Source organism: Anabrus simplex, chromosome 13 (genome assembly GCF_040414725.1).
Source record: "Anabrus simplex isolate iqAnaSimp1 chromosome 13, ASM4041472v1, whole genome shotgun sequence".
Lineage (NCBI taxonomy): Eukaryota > Metazoa > Arthropoda > Insecta > Orthoptera > Tettigoniidae > Anabrus > Anabrus simplex.
In genome coordinates this window covers 106,504,801-106,523,877 of record NC_090277.1, presented here as the reverse complement: position 1 = coordinate 106,523,877, position 19,077 = coordinate 106,504,801, and the positions used below count along the sequence as shown (strand labels likewise).

Sequence of the window (19,077 nt, the reverse complement as noted above, 5' to 3'; positions counted from 1 at the left end):
AACCTCGGTGAAAGGATGAAAAATTCTGGGAGAAGAAGAAATGATGAACTAGTAAACCAGTTGTTTCCCACAACCCAAAGTAGCCCAAAATCGGGAGGAGAAGGAGAAGAAGAAGAAATAATGTAAGCACATCCGATACCAAAGTGCTCAACATGATGGCGAAATCCCTTCCTTTTTTAATCTTCCCTTCTAGCGGTGAGGATAGAAATTGTGCCGGCTGTCGAAGCCTGTCGCACTCCTCTGGAGCAATGATTAATACCTGACAGATGAAATGAAATGATATTGGAGAGTGTTGCTGGAATGAAAGATGACAGGGAAAACGAGAGTCATCATCATCGGTTTGCCCTTCCGGCGAGCCGGGTAGGGTGTTTGAAAACGAGCGTCCTCCAAAGTTGCCTATTCAAAAACATTTCGTTGTCCAAGACAGATTCCCAATTCCATCCTCTTCTCTCCACGTCTTCCCTCAGTTGGTCCATCCATCTTCTTCTTGGTCTTCCAGCTGGTCTTCTACCTGTTATTCTCTTTTCCAAATAAGCACATGGTAACCTTGTGCTATTCATTCGTTTAACATGCCCAAACCATTTAAGTCTAGATGACCTAAGTCTTTCCTCCATCGATTCATTTAGACCTAGGTTAGATCGGATCTCATCATTTTTCACATGATCAAGTCGGGTCTTTTGGAGGGCAGTTCTAAGAAATTTCATTTCACAGGCTTGAATCCTACTATAATCCTTTGATGTTAGTGTGCAGGTTTCCAGAGAATATGTAAGGATAGGAATGAAATATGACTTGTACAGGGTCATTTTTGTTCTTTGTGGGACTTTCTGATCCCATAGTAGGTGTCTAACGATGCTGTAAAAGTTAGAGCCTTTGGTTACTCTGTTTGTTATTTCTATCTCAGCTCTGTTATTACTAGCGATTACGCTTCCTAAATAACTGAATTGGTGTACTACTTCAACTTGGTGGTCCTGTATTTTTATGTTGCATTCTGTATAATGTCTGCTGATTTTTAATGCTACTGTTTTTGATGGGTTCAATTTCATTCCATAATCATCAAACTTCTTACACCATGCATTCAGATTATTTTGCACTCCCTCCTCTGTTTCATCCCATATTGCCACATCATCTGCAAACACCAGAGCCTGAAGATCTTTATTACCTTTTCCTTTTAGTTCCTTTAAAATGGTATCCATAACTGCTATGAATAGAAGTGGTGACAAGGCACTTCCCTGTTGTACTCCTTTGGTTGTATTGAACCATTCAGAGTGACCATCTCCAATTCTGACACAGCTTTTACAATTACTATATAGCATTTGGATCTTCCTAATAAGGTACTCCGGTACACCAAGTTTTCTAAGACTTTTCCAAATAGTTGATCTAGGAACATTATCATACGCCTTTTCAAGGTCCATAAACACAATAATTAGGTCTTTTCCTCTTTCCCAGTGTTTCTCTGCTAACATCCTCAAAGCAAATATCAGATCTGTTGTGCTTCTTCCAGTCCTAAAACCATGTTGTTCCTCTTCTAAGATAGGCTCTAGTATATCCCTTACTCTGGCTTCAATGATCTTCTCCATAATTTTAAGGCCGTGTGATAGGAGGGTAATGCCTCTGTAATTTTCACTTTTCCTTCTACTACCTTTCTTAAAGATAGGAACTATCACCCCTTTTGTCCAATCTTCAGGTATTTCATTATCCTTCCATATTGTTCTGAGAACTCTATACAGCCACTGTATTCCTGGTGGACCGGCAGCTTTAATCATGTCAGCTGTAATTTCATCAGCTCCTGCTGACTTACCACTTCTCATACTGTGGAGAGCTTGCTCTACTTCTGTCCATGTAATTGGGGTATCTTCCTCTATTGTTTTCTGTCCTACATCCTCAACAGGCTCTTTAGGGCCATTTAAGAGCTTGTCAAAATACTGCCCCATTGTATCCGTGATATCTTTCATATTGCGAACTATATTCCCATCTGCTGTCTCCAGAGCTGTAATTGCTTCTTTATCTGATCTTTTACTTTTAACTATTCCATATATCATTTTCATATTCCCTTTACTGTCTTCTTCCAGTTTAGTTGTAAATTCTTTCCAACTTTTCTCTTTTTCTTCCCGTACAATTCTCTTGACTTCCAACTTTCTGTATCTATATTCCTTTGCTATCTCTTCCAATTTATTGTTGTCTATTTGGTCACTGTTGATTCTTCTGTCAGACTTAGCCACATCAAGAAGTTTTTTGGCTTTATTCCTTTTCATTATGGCTTCTTTCACTTTATCATTCCACCAAGATGTTCTTTTCTCTCTCACTCTTCTGCTTGTTCTTCCACATATTTTATCTGCACTACCAACCAGACTTTCCTTAAAATCATTCCATTCTTCATTACCTTTCTTTGTGTCTGTTATTGGTATTTTAGCTCTGATTTCCTCTTGAAACTGCTGTTTGACTTCCACATCTTTCAATTTCCAGTCTTTAATTCGAGGTTTTTTCTTCTTGTCTACTTTAATGATAGGTTTGGTGACTTTTAGGTCTGCAATGAGGAGTCTATGGTCACTATCAAGGCTCTCACTGGGTATCACTTTTACATCATGCACCTTTTCTCCACTTGACCTATCTGTGATGATAAGGTCTATCACTGATCTATACTGACTGTCCCAACTGTATCTCGTTATCTTGTGGCTATCCCGTTTCTGAAACCACGAGTTCTTCACCAGAAGTTGGTTTCGTGTACATAGATCAAGCAGAAGTTCACCCTCCTCATTTCTATTACCAAATCCATATGGACCAATAATGCCTTCATAACCTGACCTATCAGTTCCTACCTGGGCATTAAAATCCCCAATTATCATTATGTTCTCTTCATCAATGATGTCCTCTAGTTTTTCTAGGAAGCTTGCTTTTTGGTCATCGCTACAACCCTGCTGGGGAGCATAAACTTGGATTACAGTTTGAGTTTCTCCATTTAGGTATATTTTAGCTTTGATTAATCTCTCATTGATGAAGGAGACATCTGTTACACCATCAATGTCTTTGTGGAGTATAAAACCAAACGAGAGTACCTGGAGAAAAACGTGTTCCACCTCTGCTTTGTGCAGCACAAAACTCCCATGGAGTGACTGGGATTTGAACCATGCAACTCAGCGATGAGAGGCCAGCGCGCTGCCGCCTGAGCCACGGAGGCTTCTCCAGGTTTAGAATGTATTTTAAAATATCTACATATGTACTTGTAAGGAGTTACATGTATTAGTTGCCTACAGATTTTAGGAAATAATTTTATTTTGGGCTCTTTACTTTGTATATAGATGTATGCGTGGGCGCAAAAAGTGTAATTTTGTTTTCTCTCAAAATAATATTGAACATGAGTGTAGGATTTTCCATTTATATTTAGATTTACAAGAACCAATATTCATAAACATTTTAAGCTAATCACCTCACTGATAAGTTAAAAATTGAGGCTTCCACAATTTTGTTTTTACGTACTGAACAGCCAACTGGTAACCCAGCACTTAAAAAGTTACAGAATACCAGGCAAATGCAATACGAAGATGGTCCCCAAAGCAAGTTCGCCGCCAGTTCACTTTTCTGGTACTTGCTCTAATTACCTCAATGACATTATTGCGAAGATCCATAAGTATGGCAGCCATCCTTTCGTCCTTGTTATTTGGTCACCAAGATAAGTACAGTAGAACCTCGATAATTCAAAATCGGTTAATTCAAATTCAAAATCACGCCTAATTCGAAGAAGCTCTCATTCCCAGAAACATGAGGTACGGTTTTGCACGTTATTTAAATTGTTTAATTTGAAATACGGATAATTTGTAATTCGAAGAACAATGTCCGTCCCATTACTGAAATTCAGACTTTGAATTCGAAACTGCCTTACATTGAAAAAAAAAAAAAGTATTTTACAGAGTAATTTAAATTCAAAATTTATCTGCATCATGATAGAATGCGTCCTCTGGAACGTGCAGGGCTAGCTTTCCCCATTTTCACTCACTTTGTTGTGTCTACAGTGTGCTTCATATTTGCTAAGTTCAAATGAAATCGTAATTCTTTTGTATTCAGCATTTTAAGGAACGCCACAATATCACATAGCAGGCAGTATGCGGAGAAGCAAAATCTGTGAACACTGGCAATGCCGACAGTTGGCGAAAAAGCATGGATCATATCATCAAAGCGTACACACCAAACAATATTGTTGGATGCCGATGAAACTGCATTGTTTTTTTATTGGCGAGACCAAACAGACTTATGGTTTTGAAGGAGAGAAGTGCCAGTCAGGAATTCGTACAAGGGTGGGTATCATTGTACAGTGTTGCAATGCACACGGAAGCGAAAGACTTTCTGCCCTTGTCATAGAAAAGTTTGACAAGCCACGATGTTTTAAGGGCGTCGATCTCTTTCCACGCAAGTACAAGGCATCGGAAAAATGCAAACAGTACAGTAATCCAACAAATAAAGCATTTGCGTGGGGGAATCAGCATAATTTGTCCTCTTCTTTGAATCGTGTGTTTTTTTCTTTCGTTGCGTGAGGTTAAGTTTGCCAGTGATTATCTGAGTGCATTGTTTGAATAATAGAAATACACGTTGTTGGATACATTGTCGAAATAGGTTTGTGTGTTTTGTTTTGTTTTTTTTTTTTTTTGGTTTTTTTTTTTTTTGTTTTTTCATTTTTTTTTATTTTTTTTTTTTATTTTTTTTTTGTTTTTCATGGCATTGAAAAGTTGAAACTGTGAATCAAGGTTAACTGCATGCAGTAATGGGTCTTAGAATGTTTTTAGGCACGACAAGGGTTGCCATTTCTGAATTACGAGTTGGCAGTTAATTCAAAATCACGTAATTCGAAGTGTCCCAACGACTTTGAATTAACAAGGTTTTACTGTATTATGTTTTTTTAAGTTTTGTACCGCATAAATGACCGTTAGACCTACTCAGCTTTTGAAGGTTACGTTGTACTCAAGAAGATGGTTTTGAATGCAACCATCAATTCTCAAAAGTTCTCCAATGTATTCAATTTCACCTGCCTTGAAAAACAGACTTGATCAAGGATTTAGTGTCATTGGACAGAAATTTCTGGATTGTTGACTCGTGAAGTTGTTTATTCGAGGAATGGATAAAACATGATTCTATTAGGTTAGTTACTGGACCATGCAGTTTGAATGAGCTGGGAAAACGCTTCTAGGATCGGATAATTGAGTTTCCACTGTATATTGTTTCTGAAGGTGAGAGGAGAATATTGAAAGGTGTGATAAAACGTGAAAGAACAAATGTGAAAATTTTCCGCTGGGCCTGATATAAGTATCAACACACTATTGCAGGTTTTATTTTGTAAAACTAATTTGTAATTTTTAACTGTTAGTTGAAGCCTTATGTTTTGGACTAGTGGGTTCTTAAACATTGTTTACTGGACACACTCTTTGACCGTGAATTCCTCGGAGGTTACTCTCGTCCGTGTGCGAAAGAACAACTTTGGCCACTATGCTGAATGCGACAACACTTCAGCTATACCCGGCATTGGTCGCGACCATCTCGAATTGAAGGTGCAAGTTTTAACATTAACAGGAAAACAGGGTAGGGGTACTCACCATGATCATTGTATAGTGCTTGGTAATACTTCGGCGTGGATTAAATATATTTATACCAGGTTTATTACCAGGAAGTTTCTTTTCCATTTGAACATTTGCGCGAACCAAATGCGCTTAAGATGCAGATGCCTGTCTGCTTCCTGAAGGTTTTTATTTTTGTCCCCATTAGAAACCATTTCATGACTTTTTCCGAATATCTTTTTCCATGCTACTGAACTTCTGAATAAATTTCGGTCAATAGTAGTAGTTGTTCACCTGCGATGATATTTGACTACTTCTTCCTTTACTTGACATTTTCCTACTCCAGGTTGCAGGGTTCTTCTAGAATCCTAGAATGCCACTTAATCCTGTTGTGACCCTCAGATGATCCTTGCTTCATAGCATTTATATCACTACTGATTGTGTGCAATCATCTTTGTTCTGGCCTTCATCTAAGAAGTGGGCTGTGCTCTCCGCATGTGCCCATATGATTGGAGTCTTCTTTCAAACCTTTTTGACATAGTAGGTTCGAATCCTACTGTCGGCAGCCCTGAATATGGTTTTCCGTGGTTTACCATTTTCACACCAGGTAAATGCTGGGGCTGTACCTTACTTAAGGCCAAGGCCGCTTCCTTCCCAGATGTGCCAACCTTTGAAGTGGTCGATCAGTAACCCCACTTTTAACTTGCGAAGAAAAAGAAATCCCCCTCTCTAAAAATCGTGTGCAACAAGTACAGAATAATTATGACGCAATTTATATTGCTGGTGACTTCAATCTTGAAATTACTTGGTCTAGAAATGCCGCCCCAGTACCAAACAATCATCTTGCTAATAGTTTTCTCTCCACCTTCTACGACGTTTCCTTCATCAGTTAGTGTTCGAGGCGACTCGTATTACTCAAAATTCCCGCTCCACACTAGACCCGTTCCTTACTAACTCTCCATCATCCGTCCAGTTTCTGGACGTAATACCTGGATTTTGTGATCACCAAGCCATAATTACAACTTTGAGCTACAGAAAACCCTCCCCAAAACTCCACTCCAGAACAATATATAATTTTTCCCGCACCAACTGGAACGATCTTTCCTCTCTTCTATCAAAAAGTCTTCCTATTCCCCTCACGTCCTTCACCGGCGATATAAATATCAACGAGATCTGGGAAAACTGGAAAAAAGTATTTTTTGAATGTGTCGATCAAGTTGTGCCAAAAGTTTCTATCTCTAATAAGCGAAAAACGCCATGGATCAATAAAGAGATAACATCAGGTATTCGAAAGAGAAATTGTTTATACAGGAAATGGAAGGAAAACCCAAGTGACAGTAGGTGGGAGAAGTACAGACTGGCTAGGAACAAACTCAAATCATTAATCCGTGATGCCTACAGTTCATATATCCACAGCCTTAGTTCCAATAGTAAAGAGCTATGGGCTTTCATTAGAAACAAAAGTGGCAAAAGTGCTCCATCCGTCTTCAAGTACAACGGACTATCAGTTTCCTCTCCCCAAGAAATAGCAGACACATTCAATAGTAACTTTAAAAATAACTTCTCCACTGCTGACAAGGATGAAGACATGTTCACTCCAAGGTCAACCCCTCCTTTTCTGCCCCTAACTAGCTTGTACTTCACTGCTAACGAGGTCGTAACAAGTCTTCGGAGAACTAGACCTCATGCTGCGAACAGCCTAGACAACGTGCCGGCCAGAATTCTCCATCGCTGTGCAGAAGCATTAGCACCTTCTCTCTGTGCAATATTTAACATTTCAATGAACACTGGGACTGTTCCAGAAGAATGGAAGAAAGCAAATGTTGTTCCCGTATTCAAAGATGATGACAGGGAAAATGTAGACAACTATCGCCCAGTCTCTATTACATCTGGCTTATGTAAATGCATGGAACGCCTAATTGTTAAACATGTGCTGGATTTTCTGAATGAGAGAAACCTGTTGAATAACCAACATGGATTCCTCCCTGGAAAATCCTGTACTACACTTTTAACAACAGTAATTGATGAGTGGCAACATTCCCTGGACCAGTGTAATATATCCCAAGTGGACTGCGTAACTCTCGACTGGAGTAAGGCCTTTGATCAGGTACCTCATCAACGACTGTTGTTAAAACTTAACAAGTATGGCATTCAAGGCAACCTGCAGGCATGGTTTCGATCATTCCTGGTAGGTCGGACGCAGAGCGTTGTGTTCAGTGGGGCCAGGTCAAAACAAACCTCAGTCACCTCAGGTGTGATTCAAGGTAGTGTGATAGGGCCGCTGCTGTACACAATATTTACGCTGGATCTGCCAGGTTGTGTATCGTCTTTTATGGCACAGTACACTGATGACACCATCATTTACAGAGCCATTCGCAATGAGAACGACGTAAATAAGTTACAGTCAGATCTCGATAACGTGGTTCTGTGGTGCAAAATAAATAGAATGTGTATAAATGTACAGAAATGTAAATATATCCGCTTTACTAGAGCAAGATCACAGTTACAACACGAAATTTCACTGTGTGGTAAAAACCTGATGCCTTGTACCTCAATAAAATTGCTTGGCATTCACATCTGCAGCAATTTAAAATGGAATAAACATGTTGAGGAAATAAGATGTAAAGCATACAGAGTCCTGGGATTCATCCACAGATCTCTACTGGGAGCCAGGAAGAAAGCCGTTCAGACAGCCTATCTGTCATTAGTACGGCCAATACTGTTGTACGGGCTTCCTTCCTGGCACCCTACTACAGTGGAGAACATGACGAAACTAGAGAGAGTTCAACGCCGAGCAGAACGACTAATTACTCAACACGGTCATTTAAATACAGCCAGGTCACTGCCCTCCATAACATCCCTCTGTAAACAAATAGATATTACTTTCCTGAGAAAATCCCTCGCAGGTAACATTCATATAAACCCTTTCAACCGCTTACAGCTGAACTATCGTTCCGCTCAAAGAGGTCGAGGTGTGTCCCTTTTCCCTCCATTTGCAAGAACAGCATCATATCAAAGTGGCTTCTTTAGTCGTTCTGCTCGGTTGTGGAATGAACTCCCACCGCAGATAAAAGAACTACCTGCAGAAAATTTTTGTAAAGACGTAAAACGGATGTATACATAACGAAACCCTCTGTACAAAACATAATTTATCTACTGTGAGAATGTTCAGTATGAGTGGGAGGATGGATGAAAGTTATGGGGTCCCGAGTGATTGAGACGGTAAATGGGTATGAGTGAGCCGGCCTAGCTAAAATATATGTGGGGTTTCTAGAGAGAGAGACAGGGGGAGAGAGAGAGAGAGAGAGAGAGACTCTGTGCGTGCGTGCGTGCGTGTGTGTGTGTGTGTGTGTGTGTGTGTGTGTGACTGACTTGAATGTTGAACAGGTCTTGTGAGTATTACTATATGTAAATATGCCTATGTAAATACGGTAACTGTATATAAGAACACCATGTAGAATGTAATTGTATATTTGTATATTATAATTTTAAGTGGTGATGGAGGCACTTTTGTGTATGTGGGGCTATGCCCTTTCTCCATTCACCATCCCTAAATTGTAACTTCAATTAGTGGAAAATAAATAATAATAATAATAATAAATAATAATAAAAATGTTCGTGTCAAATCCAAAGCATGCACCTCCCCTCTCAGTGACACTCCCTTTGCCCTTCCCAACAGATATTTATTCTAAAGTATATCGTATTACATAATGTACCGAGCAGTTTTAGTCATGTAGCTATCAGTTTGCATTTGGGACATAGTGGGTTCAAATTGCCAACAGCCCTGAATATGATTTTCCGTGGTTTACCATTTTCACACCAGGCAAATGCTGGGGCTGTACCTTTATTAAGGCCACAGCCGCTTCCTTCCCACTCCTAACCCTTTCCTATCATATCGTCGCCATAAGACTTGTCTGTGTCGATGCAACGTAAGGCAACTTGTAAAAAGAATGCAAAAAAAAGCAACAACAAAAATTAAAGCATTCAGATTAACCAAGTTCTTCTGTATTTGGCTTCCTGAAGAGCAGAAAAAGTCCATTCAGTATTCCATATTGGATGTAAATGATATCTGATCACAAGTGATGTGTTTACCCAACAAAATTCACAATAAATGGCAGTGGATTGCCCTGTAGAGTTCTAGTTTCTCTGCCTATTGGTAATCCAGAACATCGATATTCACACCCAGTCAGCCTTAATGGCGTGTCGGATCAAAATGCTTGTACACAGTCCTTAGAGTAGAATTGTCAATCCTACAGAGACTGAAAAGGAATAAACAAGTAACAAATGTGGACATTTAAAAGGATGTTTTTTAACTATTTCCGGTCTAACTATGAGCATAGCCCGTAGTAAACTTTGACAGTTCATTAAAAATCGAGGACGAGCTATGCATGCATTCTGGCGGCTGCATCGTGTTTCATCATGTATTAGTTACGAGAGTATTTCAACAGTCAGTGAATTTATTATATCGACGAGTGTGCATTAGCAGATGTCACTGAGAGTGGTCTAAAATATGGGTTCTCGCAGCAAACAAGTGCTTGATGAGAATTATATTTTTTATATTATATGTAATCATAATTCCAATCCCTCATATCTAGAGAAAACAGAAAATTTTCCCAATATGTTGATATTCTTACGTATTCGCGCAAATGTGAAACACGCGAAAACATGCGGTAGGTTGTAAAAGGAATTCCAGTCATTATGAAATGCAAGGTGATATTTCAAATTCATGTTATATGGCAATAATATTTCCATTTGTGCATAAAATTATAATTCCATACCTTCAATATCATCTTTGCTCTTGAGTATCTTCACTAGTATCACCTTCCAAGTCATTAGAGTCTCGTAAAAATATATAAATAAAATTTCATAAGGGCTCCCATTTTTATTGTTATTGCTATTATTATTATTATTATTATTATTATTATTATTATTATTATTATTATTATTATTATTATTAATGAACAAAATTATTTTTTATCATTTTCATTATAGTCGTTTTTTAATTGCAATGCACATTTTACATTATCAAAATAAGGTAAATATAACAGTATTTCAGAAAACTGTACTTACTTAGTAATCCATACACACCAGGCGAGTTGGCCGTGCGCGTAGAGGCGCGCGGCTGTGAGCTTGCATCCGGGAGATAGTAGGTTCGAATCCCACTATCGGCAGCCCTGAAGATGGTTTTCCGTGGTTTCCCATTTTCACACCAGGCAAATGCTGGGGCTGTAACTTAATTAAGGCCACGGCCGCTTCCTTCCAACTCCTAGGCCTTTCCTATCCCATCGTCGCCATAAGACCTATCTGTGTCGGTGCGACGTAAAGCCCCTAGCAAAAAAAAAAGTAATCCATACATTTTTTTTTTTTTTTTTCATTACCGAGCTCGATAGCTGCAGTCGCTTAAGTGCGGCCAGTATCCAGTATTCGGGAGATAGTAGGTTCGAACCCCACTGTCGGCAGCCCTGAAAATGGTTTTCCGTGGTTTCCCATTTTCACACCAGGCAAATGCTGGGGCTGTACCTTAATTAAGGCCACGGCTGCTTCCTTCCCACTCCTAGCCCTTTCCCGTCCCATCGTCGCCATAAGACCTATCTGTGTCGGTGCGACGTAAAGCAACTAGCAAAAAAAAAATTTTTTTTTCATTCGCAGGATATGGCATAATATACAAACATAATTTTTCAAAACGAGGTGCTCAAACAAGCACAGAGAAAAAAGAATCTTGCAAATATCTCCTATAGGTAAAGAGAGATTTTTTTATCCTTAAAAAATGCTCAGACCAGAACGTTTGTTAGGGATATTTAGGCCCAGACCGGAATGGGTTAAGTCTTCAGTCTGAAGGGTGGTTGGATCTTCAAATAGCAGTATCAAATGTTATGCCGTTGTAGGAAACCAAAAATCTGATGGCAGCACCATAATGAGGCGTGCAAGGCATGAAGAGGATGAGGTAGTTATTGCTCTCCTCACTGGGCCAGAAAGCGTTCTTACAACACGACTGGCCCTAAGCCTAGCACTGAATGTTATTACTCAGTACCACTCATACCTCTGCAGCTTCCATACTGTCGCAGCCATGAATGACACGAAGACTTTGGTGGAAGCTACATTTTACTTAGGCCTGTGCCAAGAAGCAGATTCAGAGATACTGCATCTGTCAAGATATAGCCACAGACAGTGTATAAAATGGTAGTAATAATCATATTGCCTGGGCAGACCGCCTGCACGTCAGTTTTGACATTCCATTTTGATGTACCTGAGGGCTGAGTTCAAATTAATTTTGTTGGTTAAACACCAAAGATCTTTTACATAGCATCAAATGGACTTTTATCTGTCCCTCATAAATCTGCCTACCTCTGCCAATTTGAACCCATCATTTTGGGATCCGAAGACCAGCACACTACTATTGATACATAGAGCGAGCTATTAAAAGGATAGGAACAATTATGGAATACACACAACGACGGGTCAGTGTGTGAAGAACGAGCAAGAGAAAGAGGAGAAAAGGATGATATTTATATCTTCCTACACTGCCGTCTTCAATATAAACATTCTTATGCGAAGGCCATACTGAAAGTCATGAGCAATATCTTTTTTTAACCACAATCCTTTAATATAGAATAACCATGCACATCATCTTAATCTTCAGACTTTCTGGAAGATGTGTAGGTACTCTGCTGTCATTAGCTTTTATCACGTGATCATAGCAAAGAGATACAAAATGGCTGACATCGATGTTTCATTCCGCCAACGTGCTGTGATTGAAATCCTTGTTAAGGAAAGAATTCCTGCTGCTGAAATTCACCAGAGATGTCAGCATGCTTATGGAAATGTGTGTATTGGCACTAGCAGTATTCGGAGATGAGTGAAACATTTTAAAGATGGAAACATGAGCACCCAAGATCAGACTTGTAGTGGGAGTCCTCGAACTGCCTCCACTGAGTGCAACGTGTGAAGAGTTAATGACATCATTAAAGAAGACAGATGTGTCACTGTGAATGAAATTGCAGCAGGACTTGCAATAGGACCCAGTGCAGTGCAAGAAATGATTCATGAGTTAAGCTATTGAAAAATTTGTTCCCACTGGGTCCCACTTTTACTCACCACAGATAACAAAGTTCAGAGACAAACCATTAATTAGAACCTTCTTCAGAGATAATAGATAAGTAAAATTAAAAATCCACCTTTTCAATACCAATATTAAACTAAACAAATTAAACTAAACAAGTTATAACATTTACTTGGAACTAGTTTCGACGCTGGTGAGCGTCATCTTCAGCCAAATATGAGAACAGGCAATCATAAATAATCATAAATAAACATATCATAAACATATCATTATATCATTATATCAATGCACATATAAACACTCTTAATATGAGACTTATGATGCCCCTAAAAGTATCTGGAGTAAACTTTTTTCTTCTTCTTTTCCAGCCCTTTTCCCCAATTTATTAGGGTCGGCATTTGATCTGGATTTGGTACAGTTTTACAGCCAGATGCCCTTCTTGGCACAAACCCTGTGTGGAGGGATACATTCGCTACTGCATATTTCTGAAGTGGTTGTAGTGTGATATATTTTGTGTGTACGAAGAGGAGTGTGTTGGAATAAACACTAACACCCAGTCCCCGAGCCAGAAGAATTAACCTACACTGTTAGAATCCTCCGCCTGACCAGGAATCGAACCAGAGGCCCTGTGAACTGAAGGTCAGCACACTGACCATTCAGCCACCGAGCTGGACACTGTGTTGCACTTCACGCTTAGTGAAATTTTTACTGCGATATGAAATGGTTCAGATGTACTGTATGTTAGCGGTTTCTCTCTTTTCCATATAACTTTATTTACATCACATCATTATCGCTTCTAACATGCAGAAAACTTTTTGCCCTGTTTATTCATTTAGGGTTCGGCTCTCCTAGCCCTCGGTTTCCAGACAATATTCTTTCCAGACTTTTTTGTTTGTTTTTTTTGTTTTTTTGAGTAGTGGTGGTGGTGGTGGTGATTGTTTTAAGAGGAAGTACAACTGGGTAACCATCCTCTGTTAACACTAATCAGAGAGAGAGAATTGAAGGGGTTGGGCACTTTGAAAAATGAAGGTATTGCCCAAAGAAAGACAAGGCTCATGAAGGGCGTGAAAATGAAAGAATCCCTAGGACTCAGGAACCCAATACTGTTGGGGTCTGGAGAGAAGAGGAGTTGGCCAAGGGACGTCGGATAGGATAGATGAAAACTAGGAGCCTGGCACAATTAAGTGGAAGCAATGCCAGGAGTTAGCTAAGGGCCCCGTGGTGGTGGCCAAACCACCCCTCCCAAATTCAGAGCCCCTGGGGCCCCTTTTAGTCGCCTCTTACAACACTCAAGAGATACCATGAGTGTTAAATCTACTGACCTCGCCAGGGGTATGAGAGTGGAAATATGCAGTACTATAATGTGTAGTAAAAAGACATTTACTTTCTGTTGATCACGTAATGAAATACTTCTTCATTCAACACATCGTTGACCGGATGTCTGCACTTTTCACAACCCAACTGAACATCTTTCACTGGAGAATATTACAGTACTTGTATGTCTTACTAATATAATAATAATAATAATAATAATAATAATAATAATAATAATAATGTAGTGTCTGATCGTACATCCAGGGTACTTTGTCGTGATCTTGAGAGGCTTAATACTTTATAGTATACATGATACAGAGACAATATCTGATAGTTTTGTCCATCTGCCATTTGGTTTGGATTGAATAAATGCAAAAACTGCTTACCATTTTCTTGAAACTTGAAAACTTAGTCATCTTGAATTTCCCTGCACTTCATTTTATCTCAGTCCATCAACTCTCTTGCTCTCGGGTCTTTTTGGATGGTAGCCCTTTTCTTATGAAATTACACAATATTTGCTTAAAATTTGTAACACCTATACATTCACAGATATCACGAGAAAAATCACAGACATAGCATAAAGAACGAACATATGAGGAAAAAATAGTTCATGGTCATATCATATCTATGAAAAATAAATGAAAATCCACAGCCTGTTTCCAGTCATTCGACCAGGTCAGAAGTGGAATGAATGAAGCTCCCATCTAGTGGTGAGGATAGGAATTGTGCGAGCTGCTGAAGCCTGTCGCACTCCTCTAGGACAGTGATTAATGACTGGCTGATGAAATCACATGATTTTGTAGTGTTGTTGGTATGAAAAATGACAAGGAAAACCAGAGTCCCCGGGGAGAAACCTGTCCTACTTCACTTTGTCCAGTACAAATCTAACATGGAGTGACCAGGATTTGAACCACGGAACCCAGTGGTCAAAGGCTCGTACATTGCTGCCTAAGCCACAGAAGCTCACTGTATCATACCTTATTTTAGATTACATGATACAGGAAGGTAGGGTGTGTTAAGTTAAAATTGAAACTAATACTGTGAAAACTTCATCACAAAAAAAATCAATCAAATCACACATTTTCTCCTTCAATATATTCACCATTAACCCATTTGAATCTGAAAAACTGTTCCACCTGCAGGGACAGGATTTTTTTTTCTTTGTTTTGTTATGAAAATTATGCAGGAACTTGGTTTATTGAGAATTATTTAAAAACTTGCCTTTTTAGAAAGCTGCTTTCATTTCAGTCTTCAGTAGTGAATCACCGTGTGATATTTTTTGAAACAGCTGTCCAGATGAACGGCCGCACCACATTTTTCACATAACCACCTGACTTCTGACCTTAATTTATGAACCTTGCAGACTTTGCAGGGCCTGAAGGATGCCTTTTCCTTTCACTGAAACTATCAGTATCACTATTATCATCTTTGTAAGGACATTCACTGTCTCCTGATGAAAAATAGTCATTTTCACTTTCTAGCCACTTGACAACTAGCCATGTTTGTTTATTACAAACGCATGTAGATTGGTCTTCATCTTCTTATACAGCATTCAATGATCTTAGTAGGGTGCATATTATTTAGAAGATTCAATGAACTTCAAGGAGTAGTCTGTATATATGAACATTAAAATAAAAATAATAATTTACACCACCTTTCCAATACATATCTTTCCTTATATTTAGGATATAAACATTACAACAGGTGTTGTAAGTTGAGACATGTTTCGCTTAACTGTCATAAGCATCATCAGCCGAAATAAATCTTAGCCTGAAGTTAGGTCAGGGCCCCGAACCTAGTGTCTTTAAAACATATGGTACCGTAAGATTCGACATTTACATTATAGAAAATCAAATATGCTTAAAACTAGTGTGAAAACATATAGGAATGTTCATCATGGCTAAGAGAAAAACACAGCAATCGTGTTGACCGAGGTTAAAAACATAAAGTACAATACAGAACTGGTAGTGAAATAATTAAAATCATATAGGATATTATTGCTAAGAGTCAGTCAATAAGAATGTTCATACATGCTTACCTCTTATGTTGGAAGAGCGTTGACTGGTCACATTAGCCGCTCGAGGGGGTCTGGTAAACGTCTGCCCGTTGCTACGTGTGTTGTAGGGTATTGGTGTGCTTACTTGGGTGGAGAGAAAGTCTGCAGGGGAGGAGTAGGTGCAACAATGAGAGCGCTAGAAGTTGGCGCGGAGTTGTATTATGGGGAGGGGGTAAGGTGGAATCTGTTATTACAACCGGAGGGATATTTAAAGTTTTATAATTGAACATTTTTGTGAAATTATTATGATTTATATTTAAATTAGTGAGTAACTTGGGGACTTGTTCAATTAAGGGGCTGTTTTTCTCAGGGACATTATTCAAATAATAATAATAATAATAATAATAATAATAATATTATTATTATTATTATTAAAATGTTGATCCAAATCCGGTCATTAAGCTGCTTTTATTTACATATTTAATAATGTGGAGGTCCTGATCAATTTTAGAATAATTGTGGCCGGAATCCCTCATGTGGTTGCTCATTGCAGAGTATTTTTTATGCTTTAAGGCATTATAATTGTTCCGGCGTATCTGCGGAACGCAGAGGTGAAAGAAGGTGCTGGGATGAATGGGTCTAACTACAAAGTCAAAGTTAATTTAAAATTTTAACAAAGGTTATATTTTCGAAAAACGAAAAAACTGTAACAACTTTTCACTTAGAGATATAACGACGACATAGCAATTTAGAAACAAGACTTGGAAAGATCCGGAATCCAGAATTTCAGAACTTTAACACTCTTGGGCTTCAAGCCCCTAGATTTACAATTTTTGAGCAATCAGCTCAACTTTTCAAAAGAGCACAAATTTGTTCAAAGGGCAGAAAACCCCTAATACACGGAGCACTGGCTCCAATAATGACAATCTCAGGCCTCCCAGAGGCACTTTTACAACACTTCAAAAGAGCTACCGTGCTCTCATTTCACAACCTACTCAAGGCAATACCAGCAATTACAATTACTTGCACCGGGCGAGTTGGCCGAGCGCGTAGAGGCGCGCGGCTGTGAGCTTGCATCCGGGAGATAGTAGGTTCGAATCCCACTATCGGCAGCCCTGAAAATGGTTTTCCGTGGTTTCCCATTTTCACACCAGGCAAATGCTGGGGCTGTACCTTAATTAAGGCCACGGCCGCTTCCTTCCAACTCGTAGGCCTTTCCCATCCCATCGTCGCCAGAAGACCTATCTGTGTCGGTGCGACGTAAAGCCCCTAGCAAAAAAAAAAAACAACAATTACTTGCCATCAAGGCACAACTTACAAAAAAAGAAACAGGGGTATCTTGTACTGAACCTACTGGGCCTTCACAGAAAAAGAACAGGTTAAGTAAATGGCCCGAAACACCAAATTGAATGGAGGCGTGTACTTGCACTCCTAAATATGCATTCTTAAAACCTAAAAAGGCACTAGGCCGATGAAACAGGGGCTATTCCCAAACTATTGAGGTGACTCATATAAGAATAATTTAAGACATTACGGAAAGGAAGAAAACCAGTTACAAAATGTAGTCACCTCAAACCAATATGAAGGGGAGCTTGAGAGGGTAAATCACTCTATCCCCAAATTACAGTTACAGATTTTATGAAATTTTCACATTAGCAGGCAGAACTTGCATTTTAGAGAAGTTGGTTACATATTAAGGTTTCGTACCTATCCCTCGGGTTAAACTGCGGAGCTAGCAAGAAATAAAGATGTTAAACGGCCATTACCTTGCTGAAGAACTGCTGTCTGATGAAAGAGGCACCTCCCGCCCCCTGCTCCACAACACACACTTAGTTAGATGTTGATCAAATGACCAAGAGACGTGAAAATCCACAATTTATAAACCCTTTGGGAAGGTTCGAGACCTTTCACGAATAATCAAGACACACCCACAGAATTTTATTGGAGGATACAAAAGTTACACACAAAATCGAAGAAGAAACCTGTGACAGGCTGAAAAATAATTACAGAAATTCTTGATTGGCTAAATTCAAAACTGGCGGAAAGAAAAGATAAATATTGCCAACCTAAAGATGAATGAATGAATGAATGAATGAATGAACAAAATTTAGTAAAAAAAAAACTTATGAATACAAAACTTCTTCAAAAACGTTCTTTCACTTGGCACCAGGGTGCATGATCAGAGGTTTTTTATAGCAAACTCTATGAGAGTATGCCCAAATTTCTTGATGAACGGAAAACAAAAACAACAAGTTGAAATTCATACAGTACTGGCAACTTCATAATCACAAAATTACGGTAGTGACATCTTCTGAGGAAACGTTTAAATAGGTCTAGTTCCAAGTTCAGTGTTTCTCCTGTAGAGGAGTTTTAATTGGCGCAAGATTTGAATGTGCGGCGTAGAGGTGTACCTCCGGTACAATAATGTTCGAAGTATCTAGTTCTAAAACTGCGGCCAGTTTACCCGATATAAGATAATTCATACTGGGGGTGTTTTAAGTCTGTAAATACCAGAGTTTGAAAATTTGTCCTGAGAAGTATTTACCGAGTTGGAATTAAAGAATATGTTCCGATTAGTGTTGCAGGTTCGGTGGGCGATTCTGATATTATGCTTCTTAAATGGGTTAGAAATGCTGTATATTGCTGGGTTAGTGAAGGTGAGGGTGGCAGCGTTTATTCTTTTGGACTTATCTGGACTTAAATTTGTGGCATTTTTTGATTTTATTTTACCAATAATCTTACTGATCAGGTTAGGTTTATAGCCGTTAGGTTTTGCAAGTTTTTTTTTATGTATTCAAATTCTTTTTTCCAGTTAGAAGGGGATAGTGGAACATTTAATGCTCGGTAAACTAAACTGTAGAAAGTTGCTTGTATATGAGATTGAGGGTGTAAAGACTCATTCTTTATTGTCAAAGGAGCAACGGAGGGCTTTCTGTAAATTTGTAAAATAAAATCATTGTTGGCTCTGATCAAGGTTAAGTCCAAGAATGAGTATCATACATGTTCGTCTGTGTGGTGTTTTTTTGCTTATGTTTTTGACATTAAGATCATCAAAATTGACATCAAGGTTGGCCCGACTCCCAGTGACATGTACTATTGAACAAACATTCAGTGCATTACGGCACATCAAGGCTTATAATTGGTCTACGACAGCAGGAGATGGTACG

General features: G+C 39.0%; 1 protein-coding gene across 7 annotated transcripts in view; it reads left to right on the top strand.

Moving 5' to 3' along the window:
* The window catches only part of Isha (Insulator su(Hw) mRNA adaptor), a 402,024-nt gene that overhangs the window by 292,499 nt on the left and 90,448 nt on the right, over positions 1-19,077 (top strand). The window lies entirely within an intron of this gene.